The following is a 14,688-nucleotide window of genomic DNA, read 5'->3' on the forward strand; positions in this document are numbered from 1 at the left end:
AATCATTAACCAATCAAACTGTGTCACTCCTGGCTGAAAAACTGTTACCAGAACTCAATATTTCTGAGCAGGCTGGCAAGAAATGCCAAGGATACTTATCCTTAGCATACAATGGGAGTGATTTCATTTTACATAGCCTCTCGGTATTCATTATTTCTTCCTGGTCTTGGATGCCAGAGGCTTCTTTTAATTACCTTAAATCTTTATGTGTCACATTCTGTCTGAACCTCGGGGTTTCTGGAAGAAATTGAAAATAGAAATCAGATCGCCAGGCTTCCAATGGGCCCTAGCTTCGTAACTAGGTGTTTCTTTGCTCTGGAGAACAGGACTCTGTGGGTTGTGTGCACCACTAGAGGGCACTTTGACACTTTTTTTGAAACTACAATTTTTTAGAATTTCCCCAAGTTGCAAACATCTGCATCTGTTGTGTCCACACATTAGCAATACTTTGCCGTAGCTCTAATGAAATACTCTCCCTGTACAACAGTGGCACTGTGTGATCTCTAACAGGTATTGATTGATGATGGGGTTAATTCTAATTAATGAAGAGGAAAGTGATGAAGATGTTAGGGCCTGGCTGTGGGCAGAAGTCTAAATGCAAGGAGAAGAAAAGGACTCAGAAGAGTGGGTGTCCTAGGGTTTGGTGACTTGCCTTAGTAGTAAATCATAGTATGATTTACTAGACAAATAGGGCAGACATACAGGGCGAGCCCCACCCCACACTGATGGCTGCAGTTATCAAGTGAATTTAGATTCTCCTAAGGAGGAAGAGCAAACACTTCTATAAAAAAGAAAAAGAGGGCAGCCCTGGTGGCGCAGCGGTTTGGTGCCGCCTGCAGCCCAGGGTGTGATCCTGGAGACCCCGGATCGAGTCCCACATCAGGCTCCTTGCATGGAGCCTGCTTCTCCCTCTGCCTGTGTCTCTGCCTCTCTCTCTGTGTGTCTCTCATGAATAAATAAATAAAATCTTTAAAAAAATAAAAAAGAAAAAAAAACAAAATTAATAAACTTACCAGGAGTTGAAGGATCAAAAGAACTTTGGTGAAATAGGCCTGCTGAATACTGTAGGGAAGAAAAGAAGGAAAAATATATTTTGAAGGTTCATGGTTACTAACATTCTCCTACCTTTCATATCCCAATGTTATTGCATTGAGGACATCTGAAATGAGGACCAGGCAAGTACCAGAAGTAGAGGCGGGTTATGATTCCTTCCTTCAGACAGGAAATTTGAAAGGACAGTGGGTGGGGAATTGTCGCCAACACATACTTATTGAGAAACTTGAAACAAACTCTCACTATAACAAAGACAGAGAATTGGGAGCTGGAAATTTTGGAGAATGACCATAAAGTGCAACTGAGCTCTGCAAAAAAAGGGACATCCCTCCTCGTGGTGGCCCGTGACCTTGAGTGAACCAGCCTCACCGGTCTGCCCACCTCAACCTGTTCTGTCTTTTCCCACTTCTAGAACACAAACTTCGTTCGTGACCTCTTTTGCTCTAGGAATGATCCCTTCACTTCAAGTCTCAATGCATATTCTCCTTGACAAAAATTCCACGTGTCATCTGTGACACATGGCTAACTTTCAGATGACCTCCTCTGGATTCATTCTAATCTGTGTCACCGTTCCTACACAGGGCTTCAGTTGCAGTGGTGTCCCCAACTCCAGTCTTGTCTGCTATGGCCTGAAAGGTGAGACTTTTAGAAGTCAGGGCCACTGGTTTTTATATTCTCTCATAATCCTGGAAGAGGGCTCTTGACACTAAATCATAATATTTTAGACTTGAAGTAGTTTGTACTGATCATCTAGTCTACCCTTCATTTAAAGAGTTAATGTTGAATGCTCTATGATTATTGAGATCCTCTCAACCTTTCAAATTTCCTTTGTTTGTGAGATGTTTAAAATAAAACTACTCAAAACATGTGTATATAGGTTTTTGCATGAACATAAGGTTTCATTTCTCTGGGATAAATGTTCAGGAGTGTAATTGTTGGATCATAAGATAGTTGCATGGCTAGTTTTTTAAGAGACCACCAGACTGTTTTCCAGAGGATTGTACCATTTTGCATTCCTACCAGCAATGAGTGATCCAGTCTCACAGCATCCTCACCAGCATTTCCTGTTGTTATTATCTGTTATTTTGATTATTTTGATGGGTGTAGTGATCTTGCTATGGTTTTGTTTGCATTTCCCTAAGGACTAATGATGTCAAACATATTTTCATGTGCTTATGTGCCACCTGTGTATCTTCTTCAGAGAAATGTCTGTCCTTACCTTTTGTCTTATTTTTCTAATTGAGTTGATTTGTTTTTTTACTATTGAATGTATAGAGTTCTTTATGTGCTTTAGATATAAATCGTTTGTCACATATGTGGTTTGCCAATATTTTCTCCCTGTCTCTAGTTTGTCTCTTCATCCTCGTAATGGGATCTTTCACAGAACATAAGTTTTAAATTTTGATGAAGTCCAATTTATCAATTTTTTTATTATGTTTTTGGTATTACTTCTGAGAATACTGCCTAGCCTTATATCCTGAAGACTTTCTCTGATTTTTAAAAAGATGTTATTTATTTATTCATGAGAGACACAGAGAGGCAGAGACAAAGGCAGAGACATCCCTGCAGGCAGCCTGATGTGGGACTCTATCCCAGGACCCTGGGATTACAACCTGAGCCAAAGGCAGATGCTCAACTGCTGAGTCACCCAGGTGCCCTTGGTGTTATTTAACTAATGGTTTTATGATCTGATGTTTTGCATTTTTAAAAAAAGATTTTATTTATTCATGAGAGAGACACACACACACACACAGAGGCACAGACACAGGCAGAGGGAGAAGCAGGCTCCATGCAGGGAGCTGGACGTGGGACTTGATCCCAGGTCTCCAGGATCACACCCTGGGCTGAAGGCAGCGCCAAACTGCTGAGCCACCGGGCTGCCCTGATGTTTTGCATTTAAATCTATGATCCATTTCGAGTTAATTTTTGTATAAGGTGAGGAGACTTAGGTTGAGGGTCAGTTTGCCCACAGATATCCAATTTCTCCAGCACTATTTGTTAAAAAGACTATCTTTCTTACATTGAATTGCTATTGCACATTTGTCAAAAATCCCGTGGGCATATTTGTGTGAGTCTATTTCTGAGTTCTTTATTACGTCATTGATTTCTGTGCCCATATTTTACAAATCCCAATACCACATAGTCTTTAAAAAAAAAAACATTATTGATTTAACTTTTTTTCCTATAGTTGACCATTTGTATTCTTTTCTCTTTTTTTCCCTCCAGCTTTATTGAGATATTGACATTTAACTCTGTAAGTTTAAAGTGCACAACACGGTGATTTGATAGAAGTATATATTATGAAATGATTATTGCATTAAGTTTGGCTAACCCATCCATTTCCTCACATAGTTATTTTTGTTTGTGTGTACGGTGAGAACTTTTAAGATGTACTCACTTAGCAACTTTCAAGTATGCAATACAGTATTATTAACTGTCATCAACCCACTATCACACAGTCTTGATTACTGTAGCTATATGATGCCTTGAAATCAGTTACTTGTTCCTCCTACTTTCTTCTTCTCCAAAATTGTTTTTAACTTTTCTAAGTCCTTTGCCTTTTCATATAAATTTTAGAATAATCTTGTCTATACCTATAAAAATTCTTGCTTATGTTTTGATAGGAAGTGTGTTAAGTCTGTATGAGTTTGGGAAAACTGACTTTGTGACTGTGTGGAGTCTTCCAGTCCATGAGCATGGTATGTCTCTCAATTTAGTTAGGTCTTTATTTTTTTAATCAGAATTTTGTAGTTTTTAGCATACAAGTCCTGTACAAATGTTGTTAGATTTATACCTAAGTATTTCTTTGTTTTTGAGTGAAATGAAAAGTATTTCATTTTTTTAAAAGATTTTTTAAAATTTGTTAATTCATGAGAGACAGACAGAGAAAGAGAGAGAGAGTGAGAGGTAGAGACATAGGCAGAGGGGGAAGCAGGCTCTATGCAGGGAGCCTGATGTGGGACTTGATCCTGGGACTCCAGGATCACACCCTCGGCTAAAGGCAGTCACTAAACCCCTGAGCCATCCAGACGTCCCTCATTTTTTTTTAGTGTATATTGTATAATACAATGTAGTAAAATACAGTATGGTATTATATTTTAATTTTGATGTCCCTGTGTTCATTGCTAGTATATAGAAATATTATGATTTTTTTGCATATTATTTTGTATTCTGCAATCTTGCTGAATGTGTTTATTACTTCTGGGAATGTTTTTGTGGATTCCATGGAGCTTTCTACACAGATAATCATGTCATCTGCAAATAGGGATAGTTTTATTACTTTCTTTCTACACTGTATTCCTTTTCTTTTCTTGCCTTATCATCCTGGCTAGAACTTGCAGCACTATGTTGAATAAAATTGAGAAAGCAGACAGCCTTCCCTTGTTCCTAATCTTAGGGGAAAAACAGTCTTTCATCATTACATATAATGTTTGCCATAGCTTTTGGTAGATTTAAAAAGTCATATTGAGGAAGTTCTTCTGCGTTCCTGTTTTTCAAAGTATTTTTTATCCCAAAGGTCTTGAATCCTGTTAATTTTTTTTCCTGTATAGATTGACAAAATCACGTGGTTTTTATTTGTTAGCCTGCTAATATGGTGGACATTGACTGATTTTGAATATTGAATCAAGCTTTGCATCCTTGGGCTAAGCCCCACTTGTTTACAGCCTATAGCTCTGTTTATATGTTGCTAAATTCCATTTGCAAATATCTTGTTAAGATTTTTTGCTCTGTTTCTTTGCTTTTGTTATCAGGGTAATATTTGTTTCATAAAATGAATTGGGAAGTGATCCCTCCTCTTCTGTTTTCTGGAAGAGATTGTATAGAATGTGTGTTGACTCTTGTTAAAACGCTTGGTAAATTCTCCAGTGAAACTATCTGGGCCTGCAGATTTGTTTTTTTAGTTTTTAAATTACCAATTCTACTCCTTGATAGTAACAGGGTTATTTAAATCATTTCCGAGTTGCTCTTCCTCTCCTCCTTCCTCTTTTTCTTTTTCTTCTTCCTCCTTCTCTTTCCCCTCCTCCTCCTTCCTTTTTAGTCTATTTCCTCTCTATTGTTCAAGTTGGGTAATTTCTTTTTCTATTTCGTTTGATTGCTGTATAACTGACATATAATGGTATATTAGTTTCGGGTGTGCAACATAATGACTTGACATTTGTATACATGGTGAAATGATCACCTCAATAAGTCTAGTTGACATCTATCACCACACATAGTAACACAAAGCTTTTATTTTCTTGTGATGAGAACTTTCAAGATTTAGCCTTGTTGACTCATAGCGGAGGTGGGGTGAGGGTGTGGTGGCCTCATTGCCCTCTGGAGTGGTGGTGAAAGTCCTGACTTTCCACTGAGCCTTCTCTGACACCATCTTAGTGGGGAGGGAGAGGTGCACTTCATTAGTGCTGGTTCTGGGAGAAGGCCGTCCATATGCCCATGGACACAACATTGAGGGAAGGAGCAGGACTCATTTTTACCTGTTGGGGATGGAAGTCCTGACTCCATTCTTCCCCTCTTCTGACACTTACCTCCATGTGTGTGGGGTATTAGGGCACCTCATTACAGCCTGATGAAGGTGGAAGTCTAGGATACCCTCTTGGCCTTTGCTGGCATGGGTGGGTGAAGTCACAGAGTTTTCTGTGGTGGTTGGCTAGAGTAGAGCACTATCATTTAAATGTTTTCTGACCTGCTAGGCCTAGGGAGAAGGGAAAACAGGCTTTTGCTTTGCTTTCTTTTCTCTTTGTCTGTTATAGTTTCAGGGTTGCTGACTTCTTCAGCTCTGAGTCTGGACTATATGGGGCAGAAAGAAACCCCAGGGAAGTCACCACCACATCATTCATTTGGTCCTGAGCTTCCTCCTGGTCCACCTTCCTCTCTCTACCTTTCAGAATTTTCTTATGTTTGTGTTACAGATAATGTCCAGAGGTTTCAGTTGTACTTAGCAGAAGGAATAGGGGAAAGTATGTCTACTCCTTCTTCCCAGAAGAGGAGTTTGATTTTCCCATATTTAAATTGAAGGACTTGGTCAATAATGTTCTTTCAAGATGTTTTTGCCTCAAAAAATAATGTATTAAATAATGCATTAAATGCTTGTTTACCTTTTTTTCTGTTTACCAGGAGATTGTAAGCACGACACCAAAAACGTGTTTTCTAGTTCCAACATTATAACATGCCCACTCATCCTCACATGCTTTCTGCATGTGTTTGCAGAATTCTTCATCATTCCATTTTCAAGCTCATATCCCAAACAAGATGGTTAAGTCTTTAAAATTGGCTACACTGGCATGAACAGCAGTGTGAAAATTTGTTCAAATGTTAATGCAAGCAATTGCTGTTAACTTCCCATTTACTGTGATACAAAAATATGAAACTTTATTCATTTGGCTAGCATTTATTTTCCTTCCAGATAGAGTTGCCTCCTAGCTCCTTCCTACACTCCCTCCACCCCCTCCCCACTCTTTTTCCCTTTACCCAGGCTCCTTCCTATAGGAATGCCTTTCATATCTCCCCCCCTCTTTTTTTTTAAAAAGTAATCTCTACACCCAACATGGGGTTTGAACTCATGACCCTGGGATCAAGAATTGCACGCTCTACTGACAGAGCCAGCCAGGCACCATGTTCTTCATTCCTTTCATTTCTTCCATGCTCCTACTATCTCCATTTAATTATTTACTGGTGGGGTTTCCCTTGACATTAAAACAAATATAATAAAACTTCTTTCCATCTATGATCTAAACATTAAAATTTAATCCAGACAGAACAATAATTATTCTGTACTTCAAATTGTTTCTTAGTTGTGTTTTACATAAGGATGATTTTTTCAATATAATCTAATTTTTTAAAAGATTTTATTTATTTATTCATGAGAGACACACAGAGCGAAGCAGAGGCACAGGCAGAGGAGGAAGCAGGCTCCCCGTGGGGAGCATGGTGTGGGACTCGATCCCGGGACCTAGGATCATGTCTTGAGCCAAAGGCAGACGCTCAACCACTAAGCCACTCAGGCATCTCTAATCTAATTTTTAATTGAGATATAATTCATATACCGTAACATATAGCATTTTGAGGTGTACAATTCAATACCTTCTAGAATATTCACAGGCTGTGTGATGCTCATAGAGGGACAGAGCGAGTTGGTGAGTGAAGGGCTTGTGGGATGGAATTTGAGGTAGTAGGCAGCCACTAACAGTGTCTTCAAGGGTATAGAAATAAAGGAGGCTGTGCAGAGGTAATAAAGTCATGAGAGGGTGGGATCACCTCCATACCAAGATAGAAATGAAGAGAAGCAGCAGATCCCAGCAGGTGGAAGAAGAGAGAGTCAGTTAGAGGGGTCCTCATCCTGGTAGAGTTTAAATCCAATAGAAGGGCAAAGTGTGGGACCCCTTTAGTGCAGCTGCACTAGGGAAGCTCAGAGCTAGGGACTTAGGGACAGAGGCTGTCACTCCTTGGCTGGCAAAGCTTGCCCCAAGACAACCCACTGTTGGCACAGCCCCAGACTCCCCACCTCTGAGCTGTGGCTCATACTGTCTTTCCATCCTGAATCCATTCCTAGAGCTCTCCTGGCTTTCATTTTCCTGTCCTCCTCCCCTGTGAGATATTCCCCAGTGATCCTGCTCACAATGTGCTCTCTAAGTGTCAAGCATTTTCATGGAAACCTCATGATGCAGGAGAAGTCCTGTGTTGCCAGCAGTCTTATCACCACTTGCCGGATAATCTTGATCTTGAAGCCTAATGAACAACCCTGCCTCAACTGTAACTGTCAACAGCTTGTATCATCAGTATTTCCTCCCAAGTGATCCTTTGTGTGTACTAGGCTGCTAAGGTTGCTATCATAAGACACCACGGACTGAGTGGCTTAAGCAACAAACATTTATTTTCTCACAATTTGAAGGCTGGAAGTCCCTGATCAAGGCGCTGGCAGGGTAGGCTCCTAGTGAGGTCCTACTTCCTGTCGTGCTATTGGCCATCTTCTTGCTGGGTCCCCACCAGGCCTTTCCTCTGTGTGTGCATGGAGAAAGATCTTTTGCATTTCTTCTTCTTCTTCTTCTTCTTCTTCTTCTTCTTCTTCTTCTTCTTCTTCTTCTTCAAGATTTTATTCATTTTTTTGTGTGAGAGAGAGAGCGCACAGGCAGCAGGAGAGGCAGAGGGAGAGGGAGAAGCAGACTCCCCACTGAGTGGAAAGCCCAATGTGGGACTAGATTCCAGGATCCAGGGATCATGACCTGAGAAGAAGGCAAGTGCTCAAATGACTGAGCCACCCAGGCACTCCTCTTCTTTTTCTTATAAGGACATTAGTCCCATCAGGTTAAGATCCCAGCCTCATGACCTCATTTAACCTTAATTACCTCCCTAGTGACCTATCTCCAAATATTATCACATAAAGGTTTAGGGCTTCAACATATGCATTTTGGGGGAACATAATTCAGTCCATTATATGAAGAAAAAACCAGGTAACCCTGCCATAGAAAAAAAAAGTCTAGACAATAAGACTTGGATTCTTCTATATTTGGCTCAATGGAATAATCTCTCATACACACAGATCAGTCATCTTCAAACGTTTCTGTTCACATATCATAATTTTGACATACTATCCAATTCCTTGCATTAGACCCATGTCTAAAAATTTTCATCACAAGCTTTAAATTGTGGCAAAAAATGAAATGACTGGTCTGGTGTATTCAGAATATTGAAATTTTAAAATAAAACTGACATCACTCATTTTATCATCACCATTTTAAAAGTACAAGTTCTGTTTTTTAATGACCATAACTTTTATTTATTTTTTTTGACCATAACTTTTAAATTGCTGCTTCTTCTCCTTGAAATTATATTTCAATTCTACTTCCCCATAGAATTATATCCTATTGTAATCATACATTTTATACTGCAGAATATTTTACTAATCACCTGGCTATATTTTTCTTCAACAACAAAAAAATGAAATTAATTTTTAAAGTTCCTGTAACTAAAAGTTAAGATGTTAAAAAGAAATCTGGATTTATATTATTAGAAATTAGATTACTATTATTAGACTATAATTAACTTACTATTACTATATTATTGATTAACCTATACATTTTGTATACTTGGAAAGTGATAACTATACATAAAAAGTAAAATTTTATTGGGAGTTCATCTATGAATGAGTGCTTTTCTCCCAATTAGCTCATAGATATATGAATGAATATTACCCCTATTTAAACTCTGAGATATGGTTAAGCATTAATTCTATTCTTATTCTTACTTTTATAATTCTATTCCTATATTTACTTCTTACACTTATAAGCATAAACACTGAAAAAAACTAGTTTGTAGAAATAATTTGATGAGTATTGACATATTTTTGTTGTAACAAAGTACTTAATCCCTTGAGCTGTGAATTATATGCTAAGAATCACATGGTGATCTCTCGCCAAAAATTCCTTTCAGTGATTTATTTCTCAGCTAACGAGTCCAGTAGGTACTCCTTCACTTTTGCTGAAAACAAAGTGCAAATTGAGTTGCAAGACGTTTATTACCCAGCTGTTCAATCATTCAAACTGTCCCTTTTCTTTTGGTCACCCTGGAAAGTTCTACCCCCCAGCAGAATGCCCCTTGGTAGGATTCTGAGTGCGGAAGAGGGAAATCTTTTCTTGGTAAAGAGACAATGTGCCAGGGTCAAAAGGGAAGTCTTGACCTTGGATATGTTCCCAAGGGTACTTGTGGGCATTCAGGGCCTGGAACAGATTCTCCCAAATAATCATGATCTGTGTTTTTTTTTTCCCCCAGGGGAGGCTGTACCCCAGTAGGGAAGCTGAGGGCATGGACAGCATATGATAGAGTTGGAGTCATAGAGACAGATAGAAGTCTGAATACTGAATCTGCCATAATGTTGTGTGACAGCGGACACATTAATATAATCTTGCCAAATCTCAGTTTCCTCCTCTATGGTGAAGGGATAATAAATGTAGTTAGTGCTGTGTGAGGCTCAAGTAAAAATATGCAGATAATGGTGCGAAAAGCAAAGTGCCTGGAAAGTAAAAAGCCTAGGCATTCAGCACAAGTTTTCTTGTTCTCTCTCCCTCTCCCTCCTCCTTCAAGGTTCTCTTCAAAGCACTTTACATTGAGTATTTTATAGAGGCTCCTACTATCTCTCTGAAGGATGGACTTTAATTATCCCTGACTTGCAAATGAAGAAATTGAGGCACCAAGGAGATTAAAACCTCAAAGTCACAAATGTAATTGATGGTAGAGAATGAATTCAAAGCCAGGCAGCCTGACCCCCAGATCCTGCACTCTTCGCCAAGACCCTTCTAACAGGTGGCTCAGAGAATCCAATTCTGTTCCAGTGATTGGAGCACATATCTGTTGGCCAGTTCTCTAACAAGAGAGAAAACCCAGAATTTGTTCAACAGAAATAGGAAACTTTGTTCAAAAGTTCATTCAACCAGTCTTTGGTCTTCTGGAGGTTTTCTGCGCGACAGCTCCTGAACTAAAGGCCCAAATGCTGGGTCCGTGGTGATCCCTAGGAAATTAGCTGGGGAAATTGGTATGGTGTAAGATTCTTTTGCAGTATTTCCAGGGATCGTCAGGCAATGTTTTTTCCCTCTTTCCATCCCAGTGAAGTAAAGATCGGCCTTGACTCTCTGTCCTGGACAGCCTTCTATGTCCAGGGCTTCAAACGCCTAAAAGATGGTCTAACACAGCCTCCCTGCCTCCAGCTGTGGTCTCCAGGGTCTCATTTCTGTGCCAGGCACTACTGAAATGCTGTTTGGTCAAAATGACTCTGTGTTAGGATCTTAAGGTACCGGGTGGGGCCCAACACCCTGTTGCTATTTATTTTCATTAGATTCTAGCAATTGCAACATGGCAGAGTCAGTATAGTGGGCTATGGTTGCTCTCCATTAAAGAAATTTGGAACTGGAACTGTTGGCAGAGGTCCTTTGTGCATCAGGGAGGGAGTCAAGGGAGGTTGGAGTCATGCTTGGAAGTAATGAGTTGCCAATGGAAGAACTTGGTTCTTATTTATGCCCGGCTGGCCAATGAAACAGCCCCAGTTTGGTAACTGGCTGTCCAGGCTGAGCGTCTGGCTAGCAACACTCCTGTACATCTGGCAACGCTGTGGCCTGTCTCTATGGCAGCTTATTTTGGGCTTCATGGCTATTACCCAGAGTCAGGAGTAATGTCTTTCATTCTGAGACGTCTCAACCCCCAAACACAGGCATGTTTTCCTCCAGGGCAGAGGGCAAATGCAATTACATCTGTGACCAATTTGCACAGCTGGGAGCTCAGCCTCCTGACAGAAACATTTATTTGAGATTCAAGTCTCTGGGGATCTGCGGGACCATACAGGAAGTGAGGTCCAGCAAGCATTTGTTGTCCATGCGTGCTAGTCTGAGTCTTGAGAACAAAACACAACGACAACACAAAAATCCACTTTGGCTTTTCTAAGCTAAAAATGAGACCACTCTTTCTACAAATCAGGAGATTTTTTGAGGCATAAAGGAGAATAAGAAGATTCAAATAAGACACAGTTGCCATTGACCTCCTACAAACAAAGCATGCACAGCGCACATAGAAGTAGTGGAAGGGAAAAATTCTTGGAAGTCAAAGTTGTGGCCTGCTGGGCAAGCTGATTCACTCAGGCATTTTCTCTTTTATGAAAGAAAACAGTTTTGGGGCTCATGTGCTTTTTAAGAATCTAAAAAATTGAAACTGGAAAAAAAAAAGACATGCCACCCTCAAATTCAAAAGAGAAAATTGCCAAACAGAAAAACACTTGTCTATAAAAAAAATGTTGTTGTGTCCAGTTCATTATTTTTTAGATACATATTTTTTAAATCCACAATTTAAAAAGAGTCTGATGGGTTAGAGTTTCTCACTTTACAAGAATTCCCAAGTAGGATCAATGGTTGCTGAGAAATCACTGTGAATTATATGTGATGTGTTATCCATAGCCAAATGACTTTTAAAGCAAAATGATGAAAAATCTTGTCATTTTTTAAAAAAGGATTTTAATTTATTTATTTTTAGAGAAAGAAAGTGCAAGGAAGAGGAGGAGCAAAGAGGAGGGAGAGGAAGAGGAAGGGAGAAGAATCCTCAAGCAGACTCCACACTGAGCGAGAAGCCCTTGATCTCATGACCCTGAGATCAGACCTAAGCCAAAACCGAGAGTCAGATGCTTAGCTAACTGAGCCACTCAGGCACCTCAATCTTGTCGGTTTTTTAGAGAAAAAAAATTAAATTTAAAGAAAGCACACTTTAATATGTCTGATCTAATATGTCTGATCCATGATGTGGGGTGTAGTCTACACAGGCCTTACAATATCCCTGAACTTCACTCGTGTAGCCCTGGTTACCTGTCCAGTTGCCTCCTCAATAACATGAGGCCATTGGGTGGATGATTTCTGAGGTTTAGCTTTAAAAGTTCCATCTCCCTATGTGGGACATTGGTGGAGTAATCGTTATGAGTTACATTCTCACCAGGGTTGAGCTAATCCTTTGGAGTCTAAGCTGTGCCAGGATGCACTGTTAGTGTTGTAAACACTTCAGAGACCCTGGCTAGGAACAGGAGTGAGCATGCAGGTGTGCATACCTGTGGCCAGTTTCCTGCCATGTCAGAGTGACCAGAATCTTGCACAAATCCAGATGTGTGCACTGGAAATATCAAATGACAGGCCCTTGTGCAGGGAAGTTCAGGTGCAGGGGCACCCCATTAACATCTCTGTTTTCATCAACCCTGCACGTGTTAGGTTAAACCATGAAATTGCTGATACGCTACCATTTTGGACCTACAAAAAGTGGCAACCTCATGTGGTTCAACCTAACACTTGCAGGTCGGGTGTCGGTCAGTGGCCCCATCCTTCACAATGCTTGCAAGGACAGGATTATTTTATTTTATTTTATTATTTTATTTTTTTTATAAATTTATTTTTTTATTGGTGTTCAATTTGCCAACATATAGAATAACACCCCGTGCTCATACCATCAAGTGCCCCCTTCAGTGCCCGTCACCCAGTCACCCCACCCTCCCACCCACCTCCCCTTCCACCACCCCTAGTTCGTTTCCCAGAGTTAGGAGTCTCTCATGTTCTGTCTCCCTCCCTGATATTTCCCACTCATTTTTTCTCCTTTCCCCTTTATTCCCTTTCACTATTTTTTATATTCCCCAGATGAATGAGACCATATAATGTTTGTGCTTCTCCGATTGACTTATTTCACTCAACATAATACCCTCCAGTTCCAAAGGACAGGATGATTTTAGATGATCAGAATGATGTGCTGTTTTTCTGCTGGAAACTCCAATTCCATTCTTTTGTTTTTAAGATTTTATTTATTTATTCATTTTAGAGAGAGAGAGAAACAGAGCGAGTGAGTGGAGGGAGAGGGGCAGAGGAAGAGGGAAAAAATTTAAGCAGACTCTTCACTGAACATGAAGCCTGACATGGGGTTCTATCTCACAACCCTAAGATCAATGACCTGAGTTGAAACCAAGAGTTGGATACCCAACCAAACTAGCCACCCTGGTGCCTCAAACTTCAATTCCATTCTAAAACATGAGCTCATTCATTCTCCCAGTTAGACTGAACTGAAAAATGATTGCCCTCCGTAGGGGTCCCCAGGCTTTCCCCCTGAGTTCCAGGGATCCTTTGTCACCACTCTGCTTAGTCTCTTAGGTTTCTACATGCTCTTTCTAGAGCTTTCTTGAAGGAAAAGAGAGCCCCACAAAAGCATTGAATATGCAAACCTATGGCAATGGTCTATGGACTCTAACTCTCTAGTATTTACTCATAGGGCAAAGACTCTGACTTTTGTTTGCTGGTTTCTTTTTTTCCCCCTAATTTTTATTTTATTAATTTTATTTTTTATTGAAGTGCAATTGTCATATAATATTAAATTATTTTTGGGTGTACAATGTATGTTGATTTTTTCCTTAAAAACAGCTTTATTGGGATATAATCCCCACACCATAGAATTCACTCAAAGTATATAATTTAATTGCTTTTGGTATACTCAAAGAGTTGTGTATCCATCATCACAATCAATTGTAAACTATTTTAATTGCCTTAAAAAGAAATCTTCCACTCTTTAGCCATCACTCCCCATCTCCCCACCCCGTCCCTTCCAGCCCTAAGCCACTAAAGGCTGTGGCTATTCTGGACATACCAATAAGTGGAATCACACTATATGTGGTCCTTTCTTACTGACTTCTTTCACTGAACCTATTGTTTTCAAGAATTATCAATGTTTTATTATGTATCAGTACTTTTCTTTCTCTTTGTGGTAGAAAAATATTCCATTATATAGAAATACTATATTATGTTTGTCCATTTGTTCATTATGATGCTTAATTTTATGCATCAACATGATTGGTCCTTGGGATGGCCAGATGATGGGTAAAACATTATTTCTGGGTGCATCAGTGAGTGTTTCCAGAAGAGGGTAGCATTTGAGTCAGTAGACTGAATCAAGAAGATCTGCCCTTACCAAGGTAGGCAGGCATTATGTAATCTATTGAGGGTCTGAACAGAACAAAAAGTCAGAGGAAGGCAAGTTTTCTCTCTTTTGTCTTGAGCTGGAACCTCCATCTTCTCCTGACCTAGTACATCAGAGTTCCTGGTTCTTGGGCTTTCAAACCCTGGAAGATATACCAGAGGC

This window comes from Vulpes lagopus, chromosome 10 (assembly GCF_018345385.1).
Source record: "Vulpes lagopus strain Blue_001 chromosome 10, ASM1834538v1, whole genome shotgun sequence".
In the NCBI taxonomy this organism is placed as follows: Eukaryota; Metazoa; Chordata; class Mammalia; order Carnivora; family Canidae; genus Vulpes; species Vulpes lagopus.